We start from the raw sequence: 13027 nt of genomic DNA on the forward strand, positions 1-13027 counted from the left end.
ATTTCCCAGGTAAGGAACCTGGGGCTCAGAGAGGTTAATGAACGTTCCCAAGCTCACACAGAAAGAAAGTGGAGAATTAGACATTGGAAGCCAGGTTGGCTGGATTCTAAAGCTCCTCACGTGGGGCCTTTGCACTGATGGTCACTCTGCCTGAGCACCCTTTCCCCAGGCATCCACTCCTTCCTCCAAATTTCTTCAGCGAGGCCACCCCTGAGGAATCTTGTTTAAAACCACAAGCATTGCTTCACTTCCTCCGAATCCTCCTTACCTAGCTCTACTTTTTCTTCTAGAGCACTTGTAACCTTTCAGTACAGTAGATCATTTGCTTTTTTAAAATATATATATTTTTTATTGATTTCAGAGAGGAAGGGAGAGGGAGAGAGGGATAGAAACATTAATGATGAGAGAGAATCATTGATTGGCTGCCTCCTGTATGCCCCACACTGAGGATTGAGCTCGCAAACCCGGGCATGTGCCCTGACTGAGAATTGAACCATGACCTCCTGGTTCAGAGGTTGATGCTCAACCACTGAGCCACACCAGCTGGGCTCATTTGCTTTTTTATTATGACTTATTACTTATTTATCTCTCCCTGCTAGACTGTAAGCTCAATGAGAGCAGGGATCTGATAGATCCCAATTTTCTAGAATACGGCCATGCACAGTAGTCCTCAATAAATATTTGAATGAATGTTGCTATGACATGGGTCCTGACAGGTGGCAGGTCAAGAAATCACCCCAATTTATGTCTTCAATTCTGTATCGGGTCTGACTAGAGTGGACAGGAGCGTGGAGAGTGGTTAAGGGCACAAGTGGCCCAGAGCATCAGATGGTTAGTGGGACGGGCTCCATGTCAACATAACCACTTACGTCACAAGTGAGGATCACTATCGCAGGTCAGCCTTCTGCTGTCCTTCACTTGAGCCAACGTATCACTCCCCACTTGGACCCAGAGTTATCTTCATGACACAGGCTGGAGTCCTGGGCCGAGGCGATGGATTCAGTCCCACGGGCTGGGGAAGAAAGGCTATGAACTCTCCCAATTCGGATGGTAACAGTGATAGGGATGCAAATCATCACTGACAAATCCTTACCACTGCATTTGCTTAGAATTCAGTGGTTCTCAACCTTCCTAATGTCGCAACCCTTTAATACAGTTCCTCACGTTGTGGTGACCTCCAATTTCATTGTTACAAATTGAACATAATTAAAGCATAGTGATTAATCACAAAAACAATATGTAATTATATATGTGTTTTCCCGATGGTCTTAGGCGACCCCTGTGAAAGGGTCGTTCGACCCCCAAAGAGGTCGCGACCCACAGGTTGAGAACCGCTGGCTTAGATCATTTGAATACTGTTAAGTGATGTACTTAGGAAAGGTTCCCATTGCCCATTGCAGGGAATGAGAGGCACAATTAGCTAATGACTAGTAATCTCGGAGGAAAAGGCAGAATGGGACAGAGTGAGGAAACAAATTCAGACATCGCTGTGGGATTGTGCACTGGGCATGCTTTTCTGAAGAACAATTTGGTAATAGGTAGTAAACACTAAAAATATCTAGTCCTTTTAGCCCTAGCCGGTTGGCCTGGGGAGTGAGGGGTCCCAGGTTCGATTCTGGTCAAGGGCATGTACCTTGGTTGCGGGCACATCCCCAGTAGGGGGTGTGCAGGAAGCAGCTGATCAATGTGTCTCTCTCTCATCGTTGTTTCTCACTCTCTATCCCTCTCCCTTCCATTCTGTAAAAAATAAAATATTTTTAAAAAAAATATCTAGTCCTTTTGATCCAGCAATTCTAGGAATTTTCCTAAGGATATAATCAGAGATGTGTGTGAAAATGTTCCCCCAACGTGGTTCCCTGGAGCATGAATATAATACAAAAACAGTAGAAGTAATCTAAATGTCCAGCAAATGGGGATTCGTTGAGTCAATGATGCTACAATACAGTCCAAAAAAGTTACATAGAAGTATATGAAATGGCATGGGAAAACGTGGTATATTAAAAAAAGCAGGTGTCCTGACTGGTTTGGCTCAGTGGATGGAGCATCGGCCTGCGGACTGAAGGGTCCCGGGTTCGATTCCGGTCAGGGGCATGTACCTTGGTTGCGGGCACATCCCCAGTGCGAGGTGTGCAGGAGGCAGCTGATTGATGTTTCTCTCTCATCGATGTTTCTAACTCTCTATTCCTCTCCCTTCCTCTCTGTAAAAAAAAAAAATCAATAACATATATATATATTTTAAAAGCAGGTGGTAGAACATTATGGTCAATCTGCCATTTTTGTAAGGTTCATTTTGGAACTCTTAATTTTGGAGGAATAACAGAATGGATAAGAACAAGGGCTTTGAGGGCGCAAAGACATGAGTTTAATTCCTAAGTCCTCCACTTACAACTTGGATGCTGTAAACCTCAGCGTCCTCATTTGTGAAATGGGCTAGGATAGTGCCTGGACAAGACCGAGGACATGGTACTCATTAAATAGATGTTTCTAACTAAAATGGCGGGCCATAGTGTGTGTGCACGCGGGTGTGTGCATGCGGGAGTGTGTGTGTAGTACTTTCGTATGCATTCAGTTCTTTCTGAACTTTCTGAACTGGGCGCGTATTGCTTTTGTAATTAGGAACACAGTCATTAACATAAAAAAAGGAGAGGCCGAGAGGAACCCTAAGAAATGTCATCAGGACTGAAGGAATCTCCATCCACTGTGCTAATTTGCCATCTCCACTGCTCTCAGAGTCGTCTGTTTCGAATCATTCTGTGGCATTTCTGTTCCTCTTTTTTTCTTAAGGACTTGTTCCAAGAATTAAAAAAAAAAAAAAGGAAGAAAGAAAAGAAAGATAGAAAGAACGAAAAATCCCAAAGCTTCAAGCCATGTGGGTGAGTGCAATTTGCAGAAAATATTTCCAAAATGTTGTAGCCAAAACAGGCCATGTTTTAAACCTCAGATATCTAAGCAAATTTCTAAATTATGCTTGTAAACCACATGAAGTTCCTCTGCTTAGTAACACTTTACTTGTTGGAGATAATTCAGAGAGAAGGTTCCAAGGACTTCCATTGGCTTTGCCTGTTCAGCATCCACCACCCCTTCCTCCCTGCCCCCGTTGTCTGGCATCAGAATCTGGATAGTTCTCCGGGGAAATGCTCCTCCCTCTTGATCCTTGTGGTTCAAGTGGGCCTGCTCACATCCGAGTTTTAAAGATAGGCGTGACTCAGACCTGACTAATGAGAGTGCTGCATTGCTCTGGCCACTAGGATTGGCTCAAGGATGAGCATGTGACCCAAGCTGGGCCAATCAGAGACAGCCCTGGGATATTTTTGCTGGAACTACTCAGAAATAGGTCCTCTCTTTAGACTGGGATGCTAAGCTGGTAGAATGTAAGGCGGAAAGTGCCAGGAACAGTCCCTTTGAGAAGGGAGTGAACACCAAGGACGAAAAACCAGGAATTGGGCAAAGTCAGAAATCCTGCTGATGTCCTTTAAACATAGGGGTTCAGCCATGCTGAACGCTGGCAAGCACTCCTTTCTGTTTCGGCGAATCGGAGTCGTTTTTCTGTTGCTTGCCAAAAAAGACCTGCCGGTTACAGAAGACCAGTCTGAAGTGGCAGATCCATTCATTGCGTTATGCGTTTTAAGAGTTTCTGGTATTTCAGGAGCTAAGGACTGCGTCAGTGTTTCCTACGCAGAGCTCCTCCAGGACTGGCTGCAGAGGACACCTCAGAGCCCTTTGTCATGAGCTCATTAAAGGAACCCTGGCAAAGTGCAAAGCGGCTGTCAGCTTGCTTGAAAACAGCGGTCTTGAGTAGGCTAAGCCCTTCCCCTGCTGCCTTGCCTGAAAGAATTGGGCTTCACAAAGCATTTTTCAGAGTTGGGACAAATACAGGCCTGCATTCAACGCCTGGCCCAATTAATAGAGTTCTCACTATAATATTTAACTTTTCGTTTGTAATCTCTTCACACGAACAAACAATAACACGAACAAAACATTGCACAGAGGTTGCGTTTTCCATGGAGAGTGGCCGGCCACGGTTATGTGTTCCAATACCCTCTGCAGATCACGGTGAAGCCATGTCTCTTTCACGTTCTCACCCTGTTCCCACTCCTTTCGGTGTGTTTACCAAGCCATAGATTGCCTCGAAATATTGAACTGTTCCTTTTTCCCTTGTCAAAAAATTGTAAAGGACTGTCAACAATCTAAGAGGTTGAGTCACATCAAAACAAGTCTTTGTTGACTTCCCAGTGGTAACAGGACAGGGTCAGGTCTGGGGAGATGGAAGGATGAGGACCTCTACTCCAAGTCCACCTGGTTGGGGAGATAAGAATGTGGTTAATGTAGAGGGGCCCCATCTACCTGGGTTCAACTCCTGCTTCTACCACTCCCTAGTTATGTCCTTGGGCAAGTTACCAGATAGGCATGTTATGATGATTAAATGAATTAGTACAGATCAATTTCATAGAACCATGCCTAGCACTCCAAAAAAAAGTCAAAGTTAAAATTGTTTTTCTTCCTTATTTTAATTTATGACTTCATAAATTAAGGTCTGGTTTTGATGTTTTCCCAATAATTCTCAGGTATATCTTGGGATCAAAAATCAGCATATTTGGTAATAGTCACATATATCCCTCAAAAATCCCTTAGAAAGCAGCCACATTGGTCATCATAGACCATCTCTCAATACATTAGGTTCTGACCAGCCAGAATCCCACATTATTCTTTGGTTGAGAACCAATGAAGTGCTTTTCTTGTATTTAGGGGACATATTGTATGAGAAATGGCGGTCCTTAAACACGTTAAAAACATTTATAAACACTGGACTGCCACTCAGGGCAGCCAAGGCCACATATGAGGAGAGGTTAGTGATTGCTGAGCCTGACAAGGTATAGCCAATCTCAGGTCCCACCCAAAACTCACCCTGGACTTGCATACATCCCATAGCCTGCTATGGGAGCTACCTATACTCATGACACTGTTCCTCTCTCCCCAAGCACAGGTGGCTGAATCCTTGTACGTAAAAGGCTTGTGGGATGCGATATTCCTATTTTAATTTGCTTAACAGGAAGAGAGTTCAGAAATGTTAGACATCAAGGCCAAACCTAGCACCTGAGGTTCCCAACCCACCTTTACCTTGGAAGCCTTAGGGTGAAAAGCATGAGATCTGGGGCTCAAAGCTTGAGACCTGAGTTGGCAGCTGACCCACAGTTTACCAAGGGGTGACCTTGGGCCAGTCACTTTATCTTCTTCAGCTTCAGTCTCTTCCTAGGAGAAAGGATATAAAAAATATAGACCACGCACAGGTACTGAGAATGGAGACAAAGTCTGCCTACGTGCTAGGTTCTAGGAAGTGCATTCATGTCTTACCCACTAACTCCGTGGTCGGCAAACCGCAGCTCGAGAGCCACATGCGGCTCTTTGGCCCCTTGAGTGTGGCTCTTCCACAAAATACCACATGCGGGCGCACACGTACAGTGCTATTGAAACTTCGTGGCCCATGCGTAGAAGTCGGTATTTTGTGGAAGAGCCACACTGAAGGGGCCAAAGAGTCGCATGTGGCTCGCGAGCCGCGGTTTGCCAACCACTGCACTAACTCAATGGAGTAGGGTCTAGTGATGATGAGTAAGGCAGTCCCGGACCTCAAGAAGCACCCACCCACGTGGGGAAATGGATGTAGTTGCAAATGTGCAACAATACGGGGATGTGGCAAGTAAGACTGTGATTATTTTGGGGACCTGCCAACACTCCAGTCTTCTTTGAAGCCTCAAATGAAATGATCTGCCTTGTTTTGACAGTTAATGACGTCTGGGTAGCTGCTGTTTTGTGTTTTGGAAGAGAAACACACTTCGGGGGATATGTACATATACTTCCTGAAGATCTGCAGCCTCGCTAGCCGTGGTGTTGGGAGGATTGGCCAATTCGATCAGTCTTGTTTGATTCAGGGAAACAATTGTGAATAACAGCTCATGATCAAATTAGACAGATTTGTTTCCCACTAGTAAACAGTTGCTAATAGTTATTGAGTGTTCGCTGTGCATATTTTCTATTGAAAAGCAAGACAGCTTGGTATCCAAGGGGTCCCACCATTGACTGGCTGTGTGATTGGTGGCAAGTCTTTTAGCCTGGGGTCCTCAGTGTCTCCCCTGGAAACGGGGCAGTCAGAGTGCCTGCCTGCGAGTGTCGGCGTGAGGATGCAGTGAGGGGGCCCGACGCCGGGCCCTGTGTTCAGAACTGGCGGTCAGCGTCATCGGCTTCACGGAAGAAGTCTGGGCGACACAGATTCTGTGCTGGAAAGACCGTTGTGACCACCGCAGGGCTCCCCAGGGGCCTGTGCAGGTAAACTTAAGAGAGAGGTTGGTTCTCATGCCAGCACGTAAGGCAAACAGGGATGGAATCAAATTCCCCTTGAAAATTCCTGCCTGTCGAGTAGAGTCTATACGGTATTGCGTATGGCCCACTCAGGTCTGAGCACCCCTGCGTCAGACCCTCGGAGGGAATCAAAGGCATGTTTACCTGTGGCTGCCTGGGCATTCAAACCATTCCGTCTCGAAGGAAGAGGGTCTCAACTGGGGATAAGGTTGCCCTTCTAGGGGACCGTTGGCAATGTCTAGAGACATTTTTTGATTGTCGTCACGAAGGCGGGGTATGCTATTGGCATCTAGTGGGTGGAGGCCAGGGATGCTGCTTAAACATCCTACAACGCACAGGACAGTTCCCAACAACAGAGAATGATCCCGCCTAAATGCCAATAGTGCTGAGGCTGAGAAACCCTGTGCTGGTAACTATCAAATCCACACTTAGGAAGGGGAGCGGGGCGGAATCTGCTAGGATGTTCCTGCGTGTCACTGGGGTTTAATGAGATGCCCTATGTGAGAGCTCTTAGCGTAGGCCCTGGCACATAGTAGGTACTCAATAAGTGGTTGCTGGGTCTACAGTTAAATTTTGCTTGATGGGGCCACCCCATATGCTCTATTTTTGAGATGCGGTGGAGGAGAACTCGGCCACCTGCTTCCTGTCTTTCCAAGCTGGCACTTCCTGTTTTGCCCCACTCAGCAGTGATGGGTCTCATGGTGGTATCTTCCCTGAGGGGGAGGTTCCAAAACCACCATCCAATTCAGGTGTGTTTCTGCCGTCCCGCTATTCCCCAAACTTTCTAATTTAGATTCAAAACTATTGGCCTCTCAACTCTACGTGGAAAGCCCTCCCTTGTAGCCACATGATTTTAAAAAAGGGAGCTCTCACAACTACAAACTCCATTCTCCCCCCTCCCCTAAACAGGTTGGATGTGAAATAGGAGCCCAGGGAGGAGGGGGCTGCTTGTCACTCACACGCTAGGAAACTCTCAGGGACCGCAAAGGCAAGGAAATTGCTTTTAAATGAAAGAAGTATTCCCATTTCATTTCGACCCCTAATGTATCACGTAACTGTAATATCCCTCCTTGTCCATCTGAAATATTAGAATACAAATAATTCCTAAGTCATTTGGACTCTATTCAAATGTGAATTCATCTCTTTAACCATCCCTCTCCTTATATTTGAAATAAAGACGAATATTGAACGTTAAGAGTCTCTTTGTGGATTTTTTTTCACTTTGAGGTGTTTTTGTTTTTGTTTTCTTATGGTCACTGTTGCTTTCCCCCCATCATTACTTATTCATCAGCATCTTGAAGATCCTAAACTGGTCTTTTTCTATTTTTTCTGTTTCCCTTCATTTAAATATTGTGGACAGCAAGCCAACTGACTAATGATGAATATGATTCATGTTCAGATTTAATGTCTTATGCAAAGATCTTTTTATTCCAAGGATAGAGGATGTGTTGTTTCAGTAGATGTGATGTCACAGTGACAAAGGGCAATGTCAGGTGACTGGATGGGTGTTAATGGCCTGGCCTGGCCATACTCACCCGAGAGGGAGCCACACGGATGGTATCCTATTCCAGTATGTCCACAGAAGGAAGGGAAATTTCTTCCAACAGTGTGTTTCTGTGCCTTGTCTGTTTTGGGAGGTCCCTTGAGTTGAAGTGCTGACTTGGTGTGTCTGTATAATGGAGTCAGACATGTTATGCCTTCTCCTTGACACTCTCTTTTTGCCTGGGACACCTGTGTTAGAGGGGAAAAGCATATCAGGATCCAGGAATGGCAAACACACAGCTGTCCCACCTCTGCCTGTGGCAGACATTACCAATCGATCACAGCACACTTTTTCATAAACCATGCACGCAGACACTATCAATTGATGGCAGCACAGGCATACAAAGTAGGAGAGATTTCCTGCCTCTATTGGGTAAAGAAGGATACACTTAGAAGAGCATTGGAATGTCATCACCATCACCATATTCTTTTCCAGAAACTTCTTCAGTGCTCCAAATCCCACTTGCCCAAACGTTTGGAAGGAAAGAGGGAGAAGGCTTTGTTTTCTACACAGCAATTTGGTTTGAAAACGAGTCTCTGAGGGTGCAGAGACAAGCAAATTGAATGAATTCACCTTATTTCCTGGTGTTATTACAACAGGGATTCTTAAAATATAAGTCCCTGACGCTACTTTATCCATGAGGCCTCAGTCTGAGATGAAGTCTTAGAAACACAATCTAGAACCAAAATTAATCCTACCATTTTATAATTTGCTCAGTCAGATGCGCAAAAAAAAAAAAAAAGGATATGATTTTCAAGTACTTTCTACACTTGAGACTAAAAACAGCAGGTTTTTTTTTTTAATTTTGTTTAAGCAAATGCAATCCTCTGGGTATTTACAGAAGGAGGATTTCAGTCATTGGAGACTTTTTTTTAAAAAGATCTCAAATAAGAATCTTTCTTTGCATTTTTTCCCCCCAAAAGGACATTTACTTTTGGAAAATGCTCCATTTAGAAAAATTGTGCCATGAATGACAACTGGCCCACAAGTTTGACGTTTTTTTGAAGGAGAGAGTGGGGCGGAGAAGGTTGGAGGTTGTGTGAATGCAGTTCTGTTCACCTACCAGCCAAGCAGGACTTGGGAGTTCATGTTCATTCATTTCTTTTCGTTCATTCATTTATTCAAATACATACTGAGGGTCTGCCGTATGTAGAGCACTGTGCTAGGCAATGGGATGATAGCCTGGAAGGAAACACTGCCTTAGCCCTAGTCAGTTTGGCTCAGTGGATAGAGCATCGGCCTGTGAACTGAAGGGTTCCGGGTTCGATTCCAGTCAAGGCCACATGACCGGTTGTGTGGGCCCGATCCCCAGCAGCTGTCTGGGAGCCCTCAAGGCATGTCCAACTGACAGCTTAGGCCCATTCCCCACTGCGCTCGCCAGCCATGAGCCTGGCTTCTGGCTGAGCAGTGCTCCCCTGTGGGAGCACACTGACCACCAGGGGGAAGCTCCTGCGTTGAGCACCTGCCTCAGGTGATCAGTGCACATCATAGCAACCGGTTGTTCTGCCATTTGGTCGATTTGCATATTAGCCTTTTATTATATAGGATGTTTCTATTTCTCTCTTCCTCTCTGAAATAAATTTAAAAAAAAAAAAAAAAAGAAAGAAAGAAAACACTGCCTTAGACTGCCCACCCTTCTTCACGGGGAATGCCAAAGAATGACGCCCTAATGTCCTAAGGCAATGGTTCTCTTGTCACCACCTTCCAAGTGACATTGAGCAACGTCTGGAGATATTTTTGGTTGCCACAACGGGGGAATAGTGCGCCTGGCATCTAGTGGGTGGAGGCTAGGGGTGCTGCTCAACATCCTACATGCACAGGAGGGCCCCACCATAAAGAATGACCTGGCTCCCAATGTAAGCAGCCTGGAGGGGGAGAAACCTGCCCTGAGGCATCTAACATAATGAATTAACTTCTGGTTAATGGTTCTAGTTAAGTTCCATCTTTAGGAGAAATGAGGAAATGGTAGCCCAACTCATTTTCTGTCAGGCTTTTCTCTCTCTTGGAACCCTGATTGAGAAAGGTTGGTTCCATTGCCTCAGGGTGTGTGGTCCATGGACTTTTGGCATCAGCATCACCTGGGAGCTTGTTAGAGAGGCAGAGTCCCAGGCCCCACACCAGACCTGCCGAGTCAGAACCTGCACTTTAACGTGATCTCCAGGGGATTCGTGTGCACGTCGCCATTTGAGAAGCGGTGTTCAATCAGCTATGAAGCAGAAGCTTAAGTGATCATTTTCCTAAGTGCTGCGTCTGTGGGCTGACTTCTGTGGCTCCCTTAATTCGCATATGGAAATCTTAACCCCCACGGTGATGGCATTAGGAGATGGGACCTCTGGGAGGTGATTAGGTCTTGAGGGTGGACCCCTTGTGAATGAGATTAGTGCCTTTATAAAAGGGACCGCGGAGAGCTCCACATGAGGATACGGAGAAGGCAAACAGGGCTCTCACCAGACACCAAATCTGCCAGTGCCTTGACGTTGGACTTTCCAGACTCCAGAACTGTGAGGGAAAACTGTGTCGTTTAAGTCACCCAATCTATGATGTTTTTGTTATAGCGGCCCAAGTGGACTAAGACAGCTACAGAGGTCAGGCTCCCGTGAACAATCCGCCTGCGAACGGAAGGCTGGAAGAGGAGCAGAAGCCAGCCCGGAGAAGAGGCTTCCTAGCAGGGGGAATAGCACGTGCAAAGGCTCAGAGGCAGGAGGGAACTGGCCAGCCGGAGGATCCGAAAGAAGAGGCTTTGTGTCTAGAGCCCAATGAGCAAAAGGCAAGTGGAGCTGAGACCGGCCAGGTGAGCAGAGCACGTGGGACTTTTTTTCCAGGAGCAAGTGGGGATGGTTCACTGGGCTTGATCCCCAGGCCCTTGCCTGGTGTGGCACAGGGAGGGATGCCATTGGTGGCCAGGGGACAGGGTGAGGCCGACTCCTCGGCCCTTTCACGTGGTGTTCTAAGCAGCTGAGCCAGCTGGTCACACCAGGGTCGGAATCCCATGAATGATAATTGCCCCAGGTGACCCACATCCGTGGTGAGATGGCGCAAGATCAATGCTTCTGGGACACGCTGCTCCCGACCGCTCTGACTTAAGGCTGCGGAACCATCATGTCGGTATATTTTTGTACAGATTTTGTAGTTTATGACACATTCTGGCAACGTTTAGATGCGATTTCAACGAGCCAGAATGTAGTACTGTAAACCTAAAACTGGATATCCCTTAAAGCTGCGAGGACCTGGCAGGAGACGGCTCCCAATTACACGCAGCTTCCAACTCCACTGTTCCCGTCCTCCTCGAAGCATTGAAAACAAAACCCAGCTTCAATGAGGGACTGCTAAGCACTTTGCATCCTATTAATGTCCCCTCTGGGCTTCCAAACTCCAGGATACCTTACACACAAGAAATGACCCCTGATAACTGACTGCCGGGGAAAGGGGGGTCCCGGGCGGGGGTGGGAGTGGGGGTGGTTACCTGTGCAAAGATGGTGACAGAACGAATGGCCATGAAGTCATTCTGTCCTCATCCTTGTTGATGTCTGTCCACACGGGGCTAGTCTCTCGGGCTGCGTGGGGATCGAGGGAAGTCATTTTATCGCACAGACGGGATGCACTTGGCTGCCCCACTCCTCATCCTTCGCGCATTACTAATCTCACAAACCATCCATTATCCACTCGGCAACTGGCAAACGTGAACTTGGCCAGCGTCACCGCCGCACGATGAGATCCAAGTTAGAAGAAGTGGGAGAGGGAGAGAGAGAAAGTACAGAGATGAGCCAGACGGTTTCCCAACCTGTACGAACACGTCGTACTTACCCGGCCGGGCGCCCGCGCCAGGCGCCGTCCCCGCGGTCTGTCTTGTGCTCCGGGCCTGGGCTGTGTTTGGGGCACACAGGTCCGCGCCCCCCTCCCTTCCAGCTGATGATTGGCGTATTGTTGAGAGCCGATGAGGGCTGATCTCTGGAGGAAGTTGGCCAGAAAGTTTAATTCTATAAAAAGCAACGCGCGGTCAGGATACCGGTTCCTATTCTGAGTCAAGGCGGAGAAGAGTCAGAAATTCCAACCCAGAGGGTCAGGAGGGGCTCCAGGACCTCGAGTCCCATCTGAAACATGTTCCCGCTGGGCCCTCCCTCCCCCCCTCCCCGCAGCCGGCCAACCCGGATTACACAATGCACTCGCTCGCTTTATCCCACACGGGCTGTTTCTCATTAGGAGCCCGGAGCTTGTTTTTCCCTGTGCCATGTCATCTCTCCCCATTCAGGTGAGTAATTCCACTTCCTAACAGGGGGATTCTGTTCACACTCTTGGCTGGACGCGACGAAGAAAAAATGAGGCTGCAGACTTTTTCCTACGTGAGAACGCTTCTGCACTTTTTAACCCTGGCATCTTCCTTCCTCTGTCCGCAGTGTTCCATTTCCTCATTTCAAAGAGCTCTGCTCAATAGGAACCAGAGGAAAAGCGAACATTTGAATCAAGCCATGCAGTGGTTTGGGTCACCCGACACCGACAATAGTGTCTAGAGGGTTTGGCTTTTGTGTGTGTTTTGTTTTTTTTTGTTAAGCCTCACCCAAGGATATTTTTTCCATTGATTTTCAGAGTGGAAGGGAGAGGCAGAGAGAGAGAAATATCGATGTGAGAGACACACATGGATTGGTTGCCTCCTGCACGCACCCCGACCGGGCCGAGGATGGAGCCTGCAACCGAGGTACGTGCCCTTGACCGGAATCGACCTGCAGCCCTTCAGTCCGAAGGCCGACACTCTTACCGCCAAGCAAAACCAGGCAGGGCATAGAGAGCTCTGTTTCTCCCCCACCAGACTGGCACCTTTTCATTTTTAAACTGGATCTCACCAGAGGTTTTGGGGTGCAGAAACCAGCTTTCCTGCCTTCCAAGTGGGTGAAACAAGACTCCAAGTGCAGCAGGTCGCCTCAGCTTCTCCCACCAAGCATTTAGTGGTTCTTGAGAATAGCATCAAGTTTCAGTTCAGTTTTCTGGAGGCCTTGGGGCTACGGATCGGATCTGGATGTTGGCATTTTTTTGGCCTTCAAGGCCTCAGAATGGTTCCAGGGAAACCCCAGAGTCATGAGGGGGAGTGGATTTCCCCACTGTTACCTTCCTCCATCCCCTTTCTCTTTCTGGCCG

The 13027-nt window shown here is 47.3% G+C and overlaps 1 long non-coding RNA gene across 5 annotated transcripts; it reads right to left on the reverse strand.

The window, feature by feature from the left end:
- Window positions 1-2944: 2944 nt before the first annotated feature.
- On the reverse strand, window positions 2945-12151 carry LOC106698748. 5 transcript variants are annotated; one of them, XR_002831557.1, is made up of 6 exons: window positions 12052-12151; window positions 11702-11874; window positions 11361-11451; window positions 7890-8085; window positions 5119-5250; window positions 2945-4296 (listed from the first exon to the last, which is right to left on the reverse strand). It is a non-coding gene; the product is annotated as an uncharacterized LOC106698748 (long non-coding RNA). The 5 variants fall into 5 exon arrangements; XR_002831556.1 differs by lacking the exon at window positions 12052-12151 and having other exon boundaries at window positions 11702-12014; XR_002831558.1 differs by lacking the exons at window positions 11702-11874; window positions 12052-12151 and adding an exon at window positions 11547-11695.
- Window positions 12152-13027: the final 876 nt, after the last annotated feature.

Source organism: Myotis lucifugus, unplaced genomic scaffold (genome assembly GCF_000147115.1).
Source record: "Myotis lucifugus unplaced genomic scaffold, Myoluc2.0 scaffold_226, whole genome shotgun sequence".
Lineage (NCBI taxonomy): Eukaryota > Metazoa > Chordata > Mammalia > Chiroptera > Vespertilionidae > Myotis > Myotis lucifugus.